The sequence below is a fragment of the Anolis carolinensis genome, chromosome 4 (assembly GCF_035594765.1).
Source record: "Anolis carolinensis isolate JA03-04 chromosome 4, rAnoCar3.1.pri, whole genome shotgun sequence".
NCBI classification, from domain to species: Eukaryota; Metazoa; Chordata; class Lepidosauria; order Squamata; family Dactyloidae; genus Anolis; species Anolis carolinensis.
Window position 1 is genome coordinate 206,866,360 of NC_085844.1, and position 17,271 is coordinate 206,883,630.

At 41.1% G+C, this 17,271-nt stretch overlaps 1 long non-coding RNA gene across 1 annotated transcript; it reads right to left on the bottom strand.

Annotated features, from left to right (window-relative positions):
- Positions 1-12,385: 12,385 nt before the first annotated feature.
- On the bottom strand, positions 12,386-15,259 carry LOC134298436 (uncharacterized). The gene is made up of 2 exons (XR_010005524.1): positions 14,936-15,259; positions 12,386-12,561 (listed from the first exon to the last, which is right to left on the bottom strand). It is a non-coding gene; the product is annotated as an uncharacterized LOC134298436 (long non-coding RNA).
- Positions 15,260-17,271: the final 2,012 nt, after the last annotated feature.

A 17,271-nucleotide genomic window follows, 5' to 3' on the forward strand; every position in this document is an offset into this window, starting at 1 on the left:
ATCGAAGGAACAGATCTGACACACAGCCTGAAGCTGCGGTCCCTAAAAACAATAAACAGCTGGAGGAGCTGACAGATATGGAAAGAAACAGAACATGAAGCAAGGCGAGAAGACCAGAGGAAGTGGTTCAGAGAAATGGCAAACAAACAATCTTCAGGAGTTATTGTTTCTTTTCCACTGCAAACAGGCAGCATTTCAGCCCAGGTCTTGCTTCTCAGTTTCTCCCCAGATAAAACCCAAGAGAGCCTAAGATCTCAAGCAGATAACCAGGAGGATGCCAAGGAGAATAGAACACTGAATAGGAAATTCAACTAGAAGTTAGCTGCTGCTGCCAGCTATGGCAACTAACATTATCATTATCACCTATTTTCTTTGGATACCTAAGTACCACTCAGCAATATCATCCACAGAGATGCAAAGAACTAAAGACTGGAACAATGTTGTTTTGCTCACCAAGAATTGAAATTGCATTTCCAAAGCTTGGGAGACAATGCTTTTTATTTATTTACAGTATCACCCCGAAGGGGACTTAGGGCGAATCACAAAACATACATATACGGCAAACATTCAATACCATTTTTACACTGACAACACAGACAATTGTACATAGATAGAAGTATATATAGGTGTTTCCCATCTTTGGCATTTTGGAGGCTTGTGCTCGATTCTGTCCATGGGGAGGTGCTGCTCTATCTCCCTGCCAAAGAGCTTTTGTTCATAAACTGCCTCCTTGATCTAATCGCCTGAACTTTTCTAGCTGTCCAGGTTACCTGTAGGCAATCTGGAACAAAACCATATAAGGCTTTAAAGGTCAAAACCAACACCTTGTACTTTGCCCTGAAACTAATTAGCAGCCAGTGGAGTGACTTTAGGATATATTTAATATGCTCACTTCTGAATGTTCCCATAACCAATCTGGCTGCTGTATTTTGAGCTAACTGGAGTTTCTGAACTTGGTACCAAGGTAGCCCAATGTAAAGTGCATTGCACAAGTCCAACATTGAGTTTACCAGTGTGCGCCCCACCATCTTCAGGTTCACCAAATCTAGGAAGGGGCACACGTAGTGAATCAGCTAAAGGTGGTTGTAAGCACTCCTGACGGTTGCATCTACCTGGCCTGACATTTGGAGAAACAGATCCAGGAGCACTCCCAAGCTGCGGACACAGTCTTCCATGGGGAGTGTACTCTCATCCAGAACTGGTTGACACACTTCCACCCCCAGATTAGGACCCTTGATGGCAACCACCTCTGTTTTGTCTGGATTCAGTTTCAATTGGTTTTTCCTCATGCATGGGATATTGCTGCTGCAAGAAAGGCTGATCTGGAGTGGGGGCTAATGAACCTCCCCTATCTTCCACAGTTGTTCACCACTATATGAAAGGGGGGGAAAGCATCTTGCCCAATGGGGGTGGGGTGGCAATCCTACTTCCATAGAGATCTATGGAAGTCTTATTCAGCACAGGAAGGAGGCTATCCAACTCTTGCTAGTTGTGTTCATTATCATAGGTTTAGTTCTATGCCATATTTTGACCAAAGGTTTCCAAAGCCTCCAACGAAAACATATTAAAACATGTTTATGTAGCTTGACTTTGTCTTCACTGTCTTCCTAACCTTTGTCTGAACGCATACCCGGGCTATATTTTTATTTTAAAAAAACAGACATAATATTTCTTATTTATATTTAAAGGCAAGATGTGTGCCATTTTAAAAAAGATCAGAGGCTTTTTCCTATTTCAACAATAATGACAAATTTTTAAAACGAAGGATTCAGTGAAGAGGAAAATGCAGACCTCCTACCCATAAAATCATCCAGTAGTGAAGATTTACAGCTATGGATGACTCTTTCCAAACTGTTTAAAGATAAGACACCCCTCTCCTTTGCCCTTTTGAAGAATGGTACCAATTATATCTACCTTTGATGCTGCTTTCTTTTCTTTTTAGAAAAGTTGGTCCAGATTAAAGGAGCATGCTTAGGCTGAATTCCTATGCTCAGCTTCAGTGTGTCAAGCTTGCCCATGCTATAACATGGTGGCAAAGCAAACATAATATTTATATCCTGTGGAATTATGCCAGTTGTCTATAAAATCCAGCATCTTCTTCGTCACACGGTTCATGATGATACCCCTAGGAAGCCCTTAGGCCATGCTTGAGGCAACAGATTTCTACAGTCCTTCTTACTTCAGCAACTAGTACGTACTTGGGTGTGGTAAGAGTTAGCAACTTTGCATGCCTATATTTGTTAACTGTTCATTCACAGATTTCTTGTTAGCCTGCAGTTATATTGTCTTCCTGCTTTCCCATCTGTTAGATGACATATTTGATTATGTGCAAGCAATATGTAGCAAAGCTACTTTTATGTTATTAAATTATGCAGATGAATTCCCAACATTGGCAAAATCAAACACCCAGAGGGCAAAGGATGAACACCCTCTGAAAACTATCTCCATGATCATGTTGTCTCCCCTGCCAAGTAGGTATGGGAGAGCAATTTCTGTCATCCCACTGATCACCAGGACGTCTTTTTCCTCCTGCACTGCTCCATGTGCATCTCGCGTGTACTCAGTGGAAGAGGGCAACCAGCCCAAATAGGAGTGTTCATTATTGGTGAAGGGTATAAAATAGCTGAGTAGACCCCCTCAATGTCCATTTGAAGCTACTTTTATATGTTTTATCTTATAAAGCTTGTTTTCTTTCTTTGCTAGACCTTTTATAGGTGTGTCAATGTTGGTGTTGAACCTGTTGTTCTTCAGCTTCTGCCCTGGAAAAAGTTTCCCACAGACCTCGCAACCTCTGAGGATGTCTGCCATAGATGCAGGTGAAACGTCAGGATAGAATGCTTCTGGAACATGGCCATACAGCCCAGAAATCTCACAGCACCCCAGTGATTCCAGCCATAAAAGCCTTTGACAATACATAGATTATTAGGCTTTAGAAATCCATTACTATTTCTGCATTTTCTAACCGGATGTCTATGTGCACTGAATGTGTAGGTTTCATTTACTATAATGGTTTATAGTCTTTGAATGTTCAACACTCCAGGAATTTGTTTTAACTCTCTTCTGCACTAGAGGCCCTTTCACATTGCACAGGTAAAGTACTGTGGTTTCACTTTAACTGGCATGACAAACACTTGGAGTGTGTTGTTTGGTAAGACACTAGAGGGAAATTGTAATTGCTCCTCCGTAAACTGCATTTTAGAGGATGTTGTCATGACAGTTAAAATGGAATTACAAGACTATAAATGTATTTGGTGAAGTGTCTCCAGTGGCTAGCAAACTCCATGATGCAATATTGGGGACTTCCCAATCCATTTTTAGATTCTGGATCTAAATTGTTGATTCCTTGGATCTGAGTTTTAAAAAAGGAACTTTTCCCAGGCATCTGGGTCTAGCTAACAGCAATAAAGGAAAAGTCAGGACAACCCTCAGTATCATGACTGCAACAAACCACTTAGGAATTCTAGAAATAAAAAAAAAAATCAACTATCACAGAAATTCCCCCCCCCCCCCCAATCCTGAAAGATCTGGTACACTGTGTCATCTTCTTTTGCTAAAGGCTTCCACATATAGTGAATTGCATTTTAAAAGTGCATACATATATAGTATAATTTTATTATAGAAAAGGTAAATCTAGTCGTGTCCAACTCTGGGGGTTGGTGTGCATCACCATTTCTAAGCCGAAAAGCCGAAGAGCCGGCATTGTACTTAGACACCTCCAAGGTCATGTGGTGGGCATGACTACATGGAGCATCGTTACCTTCCCGGCAGAGCAGTACCTATTGATCTACTCACATTTGCATGTTTTTCAACTGCTAGGTTGGCAGAAGCTGGGGCTAAGAGAGGGCGCTCAACCCACTTCTCGGATTCGGACCATCGACCTTTCAGTCAGCAAGTTCAGCAGCTCAGCGGTTTAATCCGCTGCACCACCGGGGCCCATTATTTTATTATATTATAATTTTTATTATATTATGCTAGAATTTCCTCAAGTATCAATCAATTAAATACACCATAGCAAACTTACCATTTAATGACATGCCATTGTTTAGGAGCACAGGAAGATGTTTTTTGTGACCTTGTTTATGTCTTATAGCCTGATATTGTTTGTCTACTGTTACTTGTAGTAATTCACAAGTTAAAAATCGAAAATGTGGCACCAATCCATTAAAAGCTTTTCTTCTCAAAAGATAGGATTTGCTTAAAATGTTACGCTATCCATCCTTGTAGATAAAGAAACACCCTTCCCTCAAAACAGTTGTTAAACTGTTAGAAAATCCAGGGTTGGATTTTCTGCTTTAGTGACAACATAATGGAATAATGAGGCATTTCACTTGTTTTAATATCTCTGTGACACTGTTGTCTAGAGGTATCTTCAGCTGGACCACTGTCTGTAGGTAAAACTACACACGTTTTCTTCAGACGCAGTTTAGGCCTGCTTGACTCTGCAGAGTCTGAAATCTGGTTAATTAGCTACCTTTGAAAGATCAAAGTAGCCCACACATTCTGAGCCTTTTATTTTTCCAGAAAGCCATCAAACAATTTCCTGCCTTTGCAGACATGCAGCTCAGCATTTCATTGCAGGCAATGTACGGAGGAGGTCCCTTCCTCTCTTTCTTCCCCCTCTGCATATAAAAGGTGACAGAGAAGGAGAAGAATGCACTCTGTTTATGTCTCCATGCCTCAAATGATCTGGGAGTCTCCCAGAAAAAATCTCCCTTGGAAATGGGATAATGCGCAGCCCTGCTGCTGGGATTAGCTGCCATAGAGGGACAGCTGAATCAGACACTCTGACTTTAATAGGATTACTCACTTGGGAACTCCAATCAAATCAAGGCTCAACTGGGCTGCAATTCAGCTCAAGGCACCCTCCCTGTGCCGGCCAGGATACCAAAAACTTCCCCAAAGATGAAATTACTTTTCTATAGAAAACGTCACAACAAAAAGGGGGTGCTGTCCATTTGGTTTTCATATGCAGGCAGGGAAGAAGGTACAGCAGTTTGATCTCTTATTTATGTTCATGAGGATTAAGTCAGTCTTACTGGGCCACATGCAGTGTGAAGCAATAGCTCTCTTCCACCTTTGCAAACAAGGCTCTGAATTTGGGGGGCGGGGGATTGGCTAGAAGACAGGGAATGAGTCTATTAGTTGACAACTAGCATGATAGGGAGGAAATGATACAGGGCAAAAATCCATAGTTGTCAGGGATTTAGAAGAGAAGAAGGACATACGGACACAAAATGTAGACATTGCTCTATGTCTCTTACCAGAGGATCAAAAAAGGAAAAGGCATTAGATTTTATTTACAGGTGGGTTTGTTAAAATATAGAATCATACCAGTTTCTTTTTTTTCTTTTTTTTTCTTAGATAGATTCTGTTTTATTTCATTTCAACTGTTCAAAAAGCAGTTTGTATTCATAGCCTTTACTGCTTTTTTATTTTCTTCAATTACATTGTAAAAGAAGGAAGAGAAGAATCCTGACAAGAAAAAAAAATCTTGATTCCCCAAATTTGTAACATTTCTCTGATTGAGGCTGTGACTGCATAAAGAAACAAAACCCATACAAGCATTGCCAGTCATCATAATGCATGGAAGCTTCCAGAGTTTTCAGTCCTTAATGTAACTCTGATCTGCTCAAAGTAAAATCAGGGGTTATTCTGGAGTTTGTAGGAAATTCCAAAGTATTCTCAGGCATTGCCATCACCTGAACAGCTGGATCAGGTTTTATTCAGTCAGATTCATTATTCACACTGCTGCCATCACCTTTCCCTACATTGATTGGCATAGGGAAGGGGATAGACCATACCTATGCCATCACCATTGCTCCTCACCATTGATGGAGCTCCCTGATTGAAGTCATGTCTGCTGAGGTCAGAATGGGGGGTGGAGGGCTGTGGTATCAGCAAGAAAGAGGGGGTCACCCTAAGGTCTCCTTGCTGGTTTCATAGCCACCCTATGATGACTTCAGCAGACATAACTGCAACAGTCAGGCATTCACAAAGAGCTCCATGGATGGCAAGGAGTAACAGAGAACTCTTACACTGGTTTTATTCACATTCCCTTTGTAATGTGGCCTACCCTTTTTCTTTGGATACCTAAACTGTATTCTAGAAATTTTGGGATTAATGGAAAATTGTATGCAGAATAGAATTTTTTCTGGAGACAAGATCTTTGTTGCCATACACATAGCTATACCCCTGGTTGATACTTGGGCTCAATCTGGCAACTCCCAGAATTCCTCACCCAACATGGCCCTGAAATCTAAGAGTTACAGTCCAACACCAGTTTTTCAAGCAGCAAACGTTACAAAGAGAGAAGAGGCCAAAATAAGAGCATTGCCTACAATTAAGAATTCTGTCCCCAATGAAATCTTCTTCCAGTTGCCAAATCTGGCAGTTGTAATCCAAAAAATAACATTTCCTAGTCCCTCCAGCCAGAATCTTCAAACAGTCTGCCTGCAGTAGCATGCCTTCCAACAGACCCTATTTAGTGGAGTCTGTCTCCTGTTTTCTAATCCTTTCCTCTGATAAGGCACTATCCCTGTTTTGCAGAGTCAGCACCCAAATCATTTTGCTGAAGGATACGATAGTTGCCCGGTTTTGTGCATCACATTGAGAGTCAAGAACACACCCTTGATTGACTTTAGAGAAAGCCGTAGGATACAGGAGAGAATGGATTTCTGATCTTTTCGTGGCGGAAGTCACTGAATCATAGAACCATAAAGTTGGAAAAGACCATAACAATGGATATTCCTGGACTCTATAGCAGCAGAAAATAAACCTGCCCCCTCCTCAATATGGCTTTCTCTCAAAAATTTAAACATGGATATCATGTCCCCTCTCAGGATCCTTCTATACTGCCATATAAAATCCATATCATCTGCTTTGAACGGGACTCATATAATCCAGTTCAAAGCAAATAATGTGGATTATCTGCTTTGACGATCTACATCAGTTATGGGCAAACCCAGGCTCTTTTCTCAGGCCCGCCATCTTATCCTTCCTTCCTTCTGTCTTTCCTTCCTCCTTCCATCCTTTCCTTTCTTCCTTATCTCCCTCTTTCTCCTTCCTTCCTTCCCCCTTCCACCCTTTCATCCTTCATCCTTTCCCTCTTTCCTCCCTCCTTCCCCCTCTCCCTTTCTCCTTCCTTCCTTCCCTTTTGTCTTTCCTTCCTTCCTTCTCTGTTCCCTCCCTCCATTATCTTCCACCCTTTCTTCCTTCCATCCTTCTCTTCCTCCCTCCCTTCCTCCCTTCCTTCCCTCCTTCCTTCTCTTTTTCCTTTCTCCTGGGGGATGTTTACTTGGGAGAAGAGACAGTTGAGAGGGAGCATGTGAACCATGTTTCAAGATATAAAAGGGTGTCCCATTGAGGAGGAGGAGGAGGAGGAGGAGGAGGAGGGAGGGTAAAAACTGACTTTCTGCTGCTCTACACACCAGGGCACAAGGAAGCAATGGTTTCAAATGGCTGGGAAAGTGATTCAACTGAAAAGATTAGGATGAACTTCCTGAGAGTAAGAGCTGTTGGAGAGTGGCATAGGCTGCCTGGGAGTGTGGTGGAGTTTCCTTTTCTGAAGGTGTTGTCGACCGCGCTTTAGGGGATCGGGCCCTTAAGGAGAGTCCCGATCCGGTCCTGAGAGAACGGACCTTGGCGGAGCCGATATGAAAATATGAGCCGCAATACAACCTGAAGCCGAAATGAAGAAGGTCCGCCAAAGTTGAAGGAAAATCCGCCAAGGAGTCTTTATTGAGCGATTCAGCTGAAAAGGACTCTAGCAGTGATCATTCAGTCTACTAGGGTACCATATATCCAAAATAAAGCCATATTTATACAATGTTTCAGTCTGACAGCCCCTTGAATTTCCCGCCCTGCTCCCCCGCCCATCTGATCGCGGATAGGCTAGAGTGTTGAACGAGGCGGGCTTTCGTTTCCCGCCTTGCTCTGCTGGCCCAATAGGGAGCTGCTTTTTGTCCCCACTCGGGCCAATCAGAGAGGAGAAGGCAGGAGTTATTGAAACAATGAAGTGACTGAGCAGGAAGGATCGGATTAATTCCTGCCCAGCCGAATTCTAAAGGGATTAATGACAGCAATCAAGGGTTCCTGTCACGTACACAGATTTCAGATATGTCTTGGGGTGTCAGGGGTGGAAGTAGGGATGGGTGGTGATGGGCTCAGCAGGGCGCCGTCCTGAGGTGTCCTGGATTTCCTTTTGGAGGAGATATGACAATGTTTGCCTTGAGGGCGAATCACCTTTAGGTCCAAATACTCCGAATTCGGCGACTCAAGCCCTATATTGTCCATGCAATCTGAATCTGATTAGGTTAAGCGGCAGCGGATTAACCTTTTGTTTTTGGGAAGGTAAGCCTAGGTCATAGAAAATGGGGCAGGTCCTGGGGTTCAAGTTGAGTTCGAAATATTCCCTATCTGATTTCATGACTTGGCAATTATATGAAATAAAATGAAAAATAAAATAAAGTTGGAATATAAACCCAGCTGGGAAAAATACATATTTTCCGGGGATCCCAAAGAGTACAAATACATATAGGCAGATAGATAGATTTCAAGGAAGTAAGGGAGAATCCATAGGGGTGGGTTACATTGCATGAAGGGGAATCATGAAGGATATAAACAATTTGAAAACATTTGATAAGAACGAAGTTCACAACATCTGGGGAACCCAATATGGAAATTCATAAAAGTGGAGTTTTAGCAGCATGATTTCATAATTCATGAAGTTAGCCCAACGATTAGAAATTCATACAACAGTGATTCATGAGGGTGTCCAGGTACATAGAATATGAAAATTCACGGATACATGAGGAAAAGAGTTCATCTGTGGTGGAAGGAATTCATAGAGATGGCATGGGGAAGAGGCACATGTGGGTTGCAGTCTTTGGAAGTATAAGATTTCATAAGTTCAGGGATAGGTCTGGGGAAGAGTGTTCTTCTCCTTCATAAAATTATGAAGGTATGAATGAAACGTGGAGGGCACCCGTCCTAGCATCCTCCAGGCAGGCTGTAGAGAGGGTGAAGGTCCTTGGAGAACTATGTCTCCCCAGCGGGAGAGCGATCCCCCCATCCCCACTTCACAGAAAGGGACCAGGGATCTCTTAAAACCATCCCGCGGGTCGCGGGGAGAGGAAAGTCCGGGATAAAGCTGGAAGAGAGCAGTCTGGCTTGAAAGGAGCAGCCGGCTCCGTTTGATAGTCAGCTGATGAGGTGCCGAGAACTGGACCGATTGTGGTTCCGTTGGTGGTCCTTGAGTCAGGAGCCTTAAAAAGGATTAGGACTAAAAGAAGAGCGTGCTAGGGGTAATTTTGATAAAGATATGAGCCAATTTGTATCGTCCGCGGTATTAACCTATGGCGGGGAAGCCTCCGCCAGGGTTTAAAGATCAGACGGGTTAGTGAGAGAGAGAGAGAGGGAGAAATTGCATACAAAGGAAGGAGTCAGAGAAAGACACAAAATAACCAGATAGAGAGTGTTACTGTTAAAATAAATGCTACTTTTATTGGGGGGTTTGTTACATAGTTCAGGGAAGGGGAAAGTGAGAAAAAAAGATCTTTTAATAATAGTCTGCTGCGGTCCCGCTCCGTTCCTTTTGGTGATGGATCTGCGGAACTCTCCGCTGCGGGTTCAAATCAATTTGAAAGCCGGGGTGACGGTCATCAAAGGCTTTTCTCCAGAGGCTGTCTATTGAGAGTGCTTTGATTGTGCCTTCTTGCATGGCAGGGGGTTGGACTGGATGGCCCTTGGGGATATCTTTCAGTTCTAGGATTCTAGGATTCTATATCAGGAGTAGGAAATATGGAGTCTAATTGTCACACTTTTTTCTCCTGTGCACCATCTCATCCTGACCAAGACCAGCCCTTTTGGGATCCAAATTTTCCCCTCCTTCCTTCACTTTCTGCCTCCAAAAGAGAAGAGGAAGGAGAGGAAAGGGCAGGAAAGGAGCTTTGGGGAGAACTCCCTCCCTCCCAGCCCATCCACCCTGGCCCAGCCCGCTATGCGGGCTCCCAAGTTAGAAAATTTGCCCATGCCTGATCTATTTTATATGAGATTGGCTTCCAAATCTTTGACTATTTTGATTATCCTTCCCTGGACAAGTTCAGCTTCTTGAATTTTGATACCCAGAACTCAATTAAAGACATTGTAGCACAGAACTAGCTCACAACAGAATTCGCACCAATATATGGTGGGGAGATGCACCACAATTCATTCTGTCCTCCCACATTCATTCTTTGCATACATCCCTGTTCTGTTTGCAGAGACCTCTTCTACACTGCCCTATATCCCAGGATCTGATCCCAGATTATCTTCTTATCACAGATTATATGGCAGTGGAGACTCATATAATCCAGTTCAAAGCAGATAACCTAGGATCAGATCCTGGGATATAAGGACAGTGTAGAAGGGGCCTTAGAGTGACTGGGTTACATGTTTAAGGAAGTTTTAATATCCTACTCAACACAGGAAGGATGCCTTGAGCTGAGTTACAGCCTAGTTGAGCATTGTTTTGATGAGATTGCCCAAGTGAGTACGATATCCTTTTTTGAAACCATCTTGACTCCACTAGAGTGGCAAGTGCTTCAGTCAAGCAGGAAATGCAGAAGGGTAGAGGGGTTATGCAGGCAGAGGGGCGGCAGAGGGGAAAGCAGTTTATCTTTGCTATTATCTTCTCTGGGATGATAGGGTTATTATTCCAAATATCTCATATTCCCCAATTCCCCACAGGTGTATTAGGAAATGCAAACATTAAACTGGCTGTCCGTATTTCTTTTGTATATGTATTGGAAAATGGAAAGCATATTAATCTTATGCTTCTCAATCTAAAAATATATTGAGGACATTTCATACTACATAATTACAGCATTCTATCAAGGATGGCTCTGTCCCATGGAATCATGGAAATTGCAGTTTAGAGATGGGTATTTCTACTACTCAAATACAACCCCCAAGATTCCATAGGCTGAAGCCACAGCAGATAAAGCACCTGATTATTTGAGCACCCTGTGGCATGCCTGGCCATTTGCCTTCAGCAGAGCCCTTAGAGTCCTTCAAGATTTCAATATATTCACTATTTAATAATCCATAATATGGTTCTTTGAGATTTTTAGTTCAGTAACTAATTTACACCTGCTTCATATCTTTGCAACAATTAATGTTATCTATGTCTCCAGCTCTTTGCCCTTCAACAGCAATGGTTATCAGAGCAAATAGTTAAGCTCTTGGCATGGAGAAGTCTGCAAACATAGCACATGTAGCCTTGATTACCCCTTAGATTTCAGGAGTAGAGTTTGCCAACTGGAAAACTACTTGGCTCAGTTGGTGCAGAAGTTCATTATCTAGCAGTGTACTGGATGACTTATAAACATAGCCCAGCTGTTCTAGTTTTGCAGGATGCCTGGCTCCAATGCACCAAAAAAGTGCTTGTAGATGAAATTGAGCATATTTTGTATTGTAAAGTATGAGGTTTTGAAACTTTACTCCTGGTATTCTATATATGCAGGAGACATTATCTTCTTGCCTGTAAATCCGAATCTGATTTCTATTGAAGACCCACAGAAACTCTAGATTTTCCCGTCAATGTGTGTCCATCTGTGAGAACACTTGGCTCTTTTGATGTGTTTGTTAGTATATTTCTTGTGTTTCTCACCTAGGTTATTCTGTAAGAATGGTGGACGAGAACACTTATCTCTCGGTAACATCTTTGTTACCGTTATTATGAACTTACAAGGGCATTTTAAAAATAGAAACAACGATCTCTGTGGAATGAGTGAATTCAATATTTGCTAACTGCATTCTAGATATACAGCTTGAATGCTGCTGGTTAGTCCCATCTAGAAAAGACCTATACACTCAACTGCTGAATGGTGGTGAGTCAACACTGAATTGACCAACTGATTTAATGACTCTACTCTAATTGAGAGAAAGAAAGGGAGGGATACACATTTTGGTGATTACAACCTTTTATATGTGATTTCTTGCTTGATGGATGGCAGCGCCTTTGTCCTATAAACCCATTCTTGTATTTACTCTGTTCCCCTTGCAGTTACTCCAATGTGAACAGGAACTTTACTTGCACTGCACCTCTAAAAGGATTGGCTCCTATAGTTGAGGACCTTTGGAGCTTCCATCTAACTCAAAGCAGATATCAGAATGACATCATTATCCTAGTTTTTCTTCCCATTGTTGGCTATGAACTATATTTGGTTGCCTCATAGAACAGTGAAATGAAACAAAAAATATTAAAAATAACTATCAACAACTTCTTATAACCACTGTGTTTGCAAATACAGTGGTCACCATATCTACCAGTTTTGAGACTCACCATGGATACAGAAGACATGGACAATTACATCTCATATTATTAAATGACAATGACATGGGCGCAAGTACTTCAGCATGTCTGTATTCACATCCTCACCATTTACCAACATGGAACATGATGACCCATAGTTGCTGGAATTCAAGGATCTGGAGGTCCCACTGTATATGAAAGAAAGGTCCTTTGAGTCTTTTAAAGAAGTTTGTAGGTCTTCCGGGCATCCCCACAAAAGACTCTTAAACCTGTAAAAAAATCAATTATTTCATTTGTGTGTTATTGTTTCTGTTCCTTTTTAGTATTGTACACCAGAATGGAAACAGAAGATGTTGTGCATGAGAGAAAGAGATAACGGTAACTAGCAGTCAAGAATTAAGAAATTTCTTCATACAAATTGTAACAGTCCCACTACTGGTTGCTTCCCTCCCCCTTGTCATTCTGGATCAAATTAAATCCCACCAGCTTCTATCATTCTTTGATGAGAAGCCAACAATGTTAAAGGACAGTTTAGATTTGAGATTTGAGCACGGTCAAGTTAATCTTAGTGGAATGAACAGAGATTGAAATAAAAGGACTTGTACATAGCAGTAAGACAACCTCTCTCCACATGTTCAGTGATTGTGTGTGTGTCATGAGTGGGGAGGGAAACAGACAACTCATGTACTGTTTCTACTCCAAGCCTGCACATGTTCAGCTGAAGGTCAGAAGAAAACCCTCACTTCATTATAAATAACATAGATTTCTCTCAGCTTGTTTTGAAATCCATAGATTGTGTTCAAACTTTTAGGTTACTTTGTGGATATTAGGGTTTGATACAGCAGTCACTCCCATGAGTCAGTGGACATAGGATTTTTGTGAGAATAATAGGTTTGGTTGAGATGTTACTATTTTATCTGATTTTGATTTTGATTTCTGTGAAAAAACTCAATATAACTGCTCTAAAGCAAAGACATTATCTGATTCAAGCAAAATTTGGAAAAATTAATCTTTTTACTAGAAGAAACATTAACAAACTTAGATATGCAGATGATACCACTTTGATGGCTGAAAGCAAGGAGGAGCTGATGAGACTAATAACCAAGGTGAAAGAAGAAAGTGCAAAAGTTGGATTGCAGTTAAACATAAAAAATAAGATTATGGCAACCAGACTGATTGATAACTGGCAAATAGAGGGAGAAACCGTGGAGGCAGTGACAGACTTTGTATTTCTAGGCCTGAAGATTACTGCAGATGCAGACTGCAGCCAGGAAATCAGAAGATGATAAAATAATGAAGAGTAAAGACATCACACTGGCAACAAAGGTCCACATAGTTAAAGCAATGGTATTCCCCATAGTAACCTATGGATGCGAGAGCTGGACCATAAGGAAGGCTGAGCAAAGGGAGATAGATGCTTTTGAACTATGGTGTTGGAGGGAAATTCTGATAGTGCCTTGGACCACGAGAAGATCTAACCAGTCCATCCTCCAGGAAATAATGCCCGGCTGCTCACTGGAGGGAAGGATATTAGAGGCAAAGATGAAGTATTTTGGCCACATCATGAGAAGACAGGAAAGCTTGGAGAAGATCATGATGCTGGGGAAAATGGAAGGAAAAAGGAAGAGGGGCTGACCAAGGGCAAGATAAGCGGATGGTATCCTTGAAGTGACTTGACCTTGAAGGAGCTGGGGGTGGCAACAGCCGATACGGAGCTCTGGTGTGAGTTGGTCCATGAGGTCACGAAAAGTTGGAAGTGACTGAAAGAATAAACAACAAATAATCTTTTTACCTATAATTCCGGGATACCCAGCCAGCATTTAGATGGATGACAGAAGTTTAAGTTCAGGCAAGTAATTTTTGAAGGTCTGGACTCCAAATACAAAGAATAATTAATTACCCATGAAATATAATTCCATTTTATATGGCTTTTTATATTTTCTGAACAAAATAGAAGGAAAAACTGCTCTTCTATTTCTAAGAAGAAAATCTCTGGTCTATTTCTAGAAAAAAAGCAAACAGCCATATTTTAGAACCCCACACCAACTTTTCTTTAGGGGAGTGAATATGCATTCAAAGAAATTCAATTCCCACCTACTGGGCCTAAAGAATAACAATGTAATCCACTCATATCAATGATTCTCCCACCTCATCTCAAACTAATCCTTGCAATAAAGCATTTGCCTGATCAGTCTCACAAGCCCCACCACATAAAGGCCATTGCCCACTGTGAAGGGTAGGAACCATCCATTACGATCAGATTATTGTCTTTGGTTGGTCCTCTTTGCAATTAAGAAAGAACTGCCATAGCTCAGCAAGTATTCCAGTCTCAGCTTGCTCTCCCTCCTGTGGTCAAAAAGGATTTGTAAAGTGAGAAAATCATTATGCGGCATTCCAGCCATTGCTATGGCATCACACTGGGATACTGTCACTCTTAAGAATGGGACAGCCAATGAATTTGGAAGCCCATTATCCCTAGCCCTGATTTTAATTCCTACGTTTGTTGTGATCTGCTCTCAAATGAAATCCATAAGAGACACATGGATATAAAGAACAGGATAATTTTGGCCTCTTTTGAAACACACAAACACCACAATCTTCTACAGAAAGGAAGGGACAGTGGGATAAGGTGGAAAGCTTTACCTTCCAAAGGTCTTCAGTGCTATTCATAGGCCTTTTCATACTAAACCATTTTAGTGATAAGCTTCCACTTTAAATGCCATGGTTTCATCCAATGGACTCTATCACAGGGTTTCCTTGACAAGATTTGTTCAGAAGGAGGCTATCTTTGTCTTCCTCTGAGGCTGAGAGAGCATGAAACTGCAAATGCCAGGTTTCTGTTCAATGTAGCCATGACAATTAAAACAGCATAATAGCACTATGATGAAGTGTCTCATGGGAATTGGCACTTGATTAAGTATCAGAGTCAAAGCATCCATGACATGATCCAAACTGAGAAGTCTCAAGAGACAAAAAAAGATATTACACCCATCGGAACAGATTCCTATCTGTTTTGTCCTGGAACCATGTATACATGTCTCATTTGCTAATATGGAGTCTATGTTATGGTTAAGAAAACCATCTAAGAAAACCATTCCAAATAAAATAGCCTAATGCAAAAAAAGAAAAAAAAGAATAGAACTTTTATTAGCAAATCCATTCGCATTTTCTGAAATGTTGCATGAGACTATGTGTGGAAGGGGGCAGGATGGGGCAGGAGAGACTCAGTACATTTCAAAGTGTAATTCATTAATAGGCAGATGCAATCAAAACAAAAAGAATTGGAAACTGTCAAGACTTTCAGAGACAGTGCTCCCCCTTTTATTTGAGAAGCATCAACAGTGTTGTGTTTCAGGTGACTGTTTAAGACATCTCTTCACCCAAGCCTCCAATTAGGTCAGTGGTTATCAACCTTTGGTCCTCAAGGTGTTTCGGGCTTCAGCTCTCACAATTCCTAACAGCTGGTAAGCTTGCTGGGATTTCTGGGAGTTGTAGTCCAAAACACCTAGAGGACCAAATGCCCTAGGTGACTGTTTCAGCCAGGTTTTTTTTACTTACAACATTAATACCCTACATTTCCACTAAGAATAAGATTCTCAGGGTGGTTAATTTGTTACTTGTTGGATCTTGGGTTTTCTCACTTTGAGAACATTTTTTATGTCATTTTATACTTGAACCTGTTTCTGTACTGGAAATTAATGTGGGTTTTCCCATACATGGTCTATAAATTGATGGTATCATCATCATTATCATCTAAATGTAATTGACTGTTTTTTGTGTTAAGTCTTTTAATCTGTCTTAACTTTTAATTTTGTGACTTTTAAAAAACTTTATGACACATGTTTTTAAGTTGTTTTTGTATTTGCTTTACCTAACTTTCTTTCTTGTTGTAATCTACCTTGAGAACTTTGTTGTGGGGGACCCTGTGCAACGAAGTAAATATATGAATGAATACATGTGTAGACGATTCTAAGCAACAGTCTAAGTCCAGAAAAACATGTTGCAAAGACAAATCATCGTAAGAAGCCAGAAGCCAGCTGCAGTTTTCTCCTAAGAGTATAAATAAAGCAACCATCACCAACAAATTCTGAACTGAACCAGTGGACAGAAAAGCCCTGGGTGATGATATCCTAAGATTTGACACTGGCCTGTCAACCTTACCTACTGATGACAAAGTTGCTAAGCTTCAAATGCAGCCAGAGGTTCCAGCTCCAGTGGGGTGAATTTTAACATATCTCCAAATAGGTTTAGTACCTTGCATAGCTCCTTTAACACTCATACTAAAACCCAGATGAAATTCTTGGATCTAATGACCATGTTCTGCCACTGCTAAAACACACACAAAAAAAAACCTAACCACCACACACAATGGCAGAAGTGGTTTTTGATAGTTTTAATATGAAAATGTAACTTTCCCATGCTCTTATAAAGAGTGACTTACCACTTCTATTGATTTGGGAGGAAATATAGAAACTTAGATTTCAGGTTCTGGAGAATAAGACTTGCTGACAACATTAAAATGCATGGGACTGGATTGTTAATTACAAAGTAATTTTGGAGTCCAAATAATAATTAATGGGTGAAAGAATGTGCTTATCCCATGGAGAATATGTAATTGATGTAATATGATGTGGACTTAGAACAATTATTGCAGAAAGTCAACACAGAAAGCGCAAAGGTATGTTTACAGTTGAATATTACAGTTCAACATTGAAACAGTTCAAGATTCTCCATACGTTGGCTCAATCATCAATCAGATTGGAACTGCTGTCATGAAATCAGAAAAAGACTAGCACTTGGAAGGACAGATATGAAGAAACTAGATAAAATTCTGAAATATCAAGAAATATCACTGAATACAAAAGTTATGATGTGACCATCATATGTCACATTTCTGACTTGTTGTGAAAGCTGGACAGTGGAGAAAGGTGGAAAGTGGCGCACCAACGCCATGACACACATACCTTCTTGATGTGTGA